The 2,500-nt window shown below is 34.0% G+C and overlaps 1 protein-coding gene across 2 annotated transcripts in view; it reads left to right on the top strand.

The window, feature by feature from the left end:
• The first annotated feature begins 1,904 nt into the window (after nt 1-1,904).
• The window catches only part of LOC307238592 (erythroferrone), a 7,724-nt gene continuing 7,128 nt past the window's right edge, over nt 1,905-2,500 (top strand). For both annotated transcript variants that reach the window (XM_080011647.1, XM_080011646.1), the window contains exons 1-2: nt 1,905-1,986; nt 2,387-2,500. The exon at nt 2,387-2,500 is cut by the window's right edge and continues 361 nt beyond it. The gene's annotated coding sequence lies outside the window, so the exon portion shown is untranslated. The remainder of the gene's footprint in view (nt 1,987-2,386) is intronic.

Raw genomic sequence — 2,500 nt, 5'->3', positions numbered from 1 at the left:
ACCTGGGATAAGGTGTTTGAACTGGGATAAGGTGTTTGAACTGGGATAATGTGAATAAACTGGGATAATGAGTTTAAAGCGGGGTCATGTGTTGAAACTGGATGGTTTGGAACCAGATTATCTCCATGGCAACATGATGTAATACCTTCCAAAATTGCCTGTTCCCCACTCAGATCAGCTCAATCATATTCATAATATACAGATATTATTAAATGATCATAATAACTTGATAAGAATTGAACTGGGATAGTGTGTTCAAATGGGGACAGTGTGTTTAAACTGGATAATGTTTTTAAACTGGGATAATGACTTTAAACCAGGATAAGGTGTTTAAACTGGGATAAGGTGTTTAAAGTGGGATACACCAGATTATCTCCATGGCAACATGATGTAATACCTTCCAAAATTGCCTCTTCCCCACAGGGGCCTCAGATAAACTAAAATTATATTTGTAATATTCAGATATTATTAAATTATCTTAATAATATCCTGATAATATTAAATATTATGTATAATATACAGATCATATAAAATAGTATTTATAATATCCTGGTAAACTAAAATATTATGTATAATATACAGATCATATAAAATAGTATTTATAATATCCTGGTAAACTAAAATAATATGTATAATATACAGATCATATAAAATAGTATTAATAATATCCTGGTAAACTAAAATATTATGTATAATATACAGATCATATAAAATAGTATTTATAATATCCTGATTATATTAAATATTATTTATAATATACAGATCCTATAAAATAGTATTTATAATATCCTGGTAATATAAAATATTATGTATAATATACAGATCATATAAAATAGTATTTATAATGTCCTGAAAATATGAAATATTATTTATAATAAACAGATCATATTAAACAGTATTTATCATATATCGATCATATGAAATTGTATTTATAATATATTGATTATAAAACATATTCAATATAATATCCAGGTAATATAAAATATTATCTATAATATACAGATCATATCAAATAGTATTTATAATATACTGATAATAAAAAGTATAATGGAAAATATACAGATCATATAAAATAGTATTTATAATATACTGATAATAAAAAAGTATAATTTAAAATATACAGATCATATCAAATAGTATTTATAATATACTGATAATAAAAAGTATAATTTAAAATATACAGATCATATCAAATAGTATTTATAATGTATTGATATTGAAAAGTATAATTTATAATATACAGATCATATCAAATAGTATTTATAATATACTGATAATAAAAAGTATAATTTAAAATATACAGATCATATCAAATAGTATTTATAATGTTCAAGATTCAAGAGGTTATTTGTCACATAACTAATGTAGGACAATATAAAACTGAGAAGGAGAGTCACAGCACAGGTGTTAGGACCCAGGGGAGGAATCACAACGGCTGCAAGGAGGAGAAGAAGAAGAAGAAGAAGAGGAGGAAGAAGAAGAAGAAGAAGAGGAGGAAGAAGAAGAGGAGGAAGAAGAAGAGGAGGAAGAAGAAGAGGAAGAAGAAGAAGAAGAAGAGGAGGAAGAGGAAGAAGAAGAAGAAGAAGAAGAAGAAGAAGAAGAAGAAGAAGAAGAAGAAGGAGGAAGAGGAAGAAGAAGAAGAGGAGGAAGAGAAGAAGAAGAAGAAGAAGAGGAGGAAGAGGAAGAAGAAGGAGGAGGAAGAGGAAGAAGAAGAAGAAGAAGAAGAAGGAGGAGGAGGAAGAGGAGGAGGAGGAAGAGGAGGGGAGTGAGAACAGAAGGAAGCAGGAGGCTGGTGGGGTGGGTGGGTGGTGGATGGAGGAACAGATAGAGAGGAGGTGCGGAGGGGAGGGGCATTGGGGGAGGAGCTAAAAACCTGAGGAGGAGATAAAAAGGACAAACCTGAGGGAGAAGAGAAAGAGAAAGAAGAGAAGAGGAGAGAAGAGGAGGGAGCAAGGACGCAGCAGACGGAGGAGAGGACTGGAAAAAGTGAGTGAGGGAGGGAGGAGGGAGGAGGGAGGAGGGAGGAGGGAGGAGGGAGGAGGGAGGCCCTGAGGAAGAAAAGTTGGTGAGACAGAGGAGGAGAGAACACGCTACACAGCAGCGATACCACCCACTGTGCTACCACACACACACACACTCAGTGTAAACACCTCCGCTCGGTTCTTTCCATCGTTTCCCTGGAGACGAGCGCTGCTACATTTCATTTCATCATAAATTCATCCATTGATTGGTGTGATTGATTCTTTTTGGGGGAAAACATCAACGACTGACGACACCTACGCCCACACACAGGTCTTACACAGTATATCAATCAATCAATCAATATATATATATAAATATATATACACATATCAATATATAATGATATTGATATTTCTATTGACAGATCACTCAACTAATTATTTGGAGAGTTTTGATTGGATTGATGAAGCGTCTGACGCCTCCTGGAGCAGCCACAGCTCATCACCCGTCACCTCAGTGAGGAGACCTCCGCGTTCCT

Source organism: Zeus faber (genome assembly GCF_960531495.2).
Source record: "Zeus faber genome assembly, chromosome: 12".
NCBI classification, from domain to species: domain Eukaryota; kingdom Metazoa; phylum Chordata; class Actinopteri; order Zeiformes; family Zeidae; genus Zeus; species Zeus faber.
Note: the sequence above shows the minus strand (reverse complement) of the source record. Positions and strands in the feature narration are given on the sequence as shown.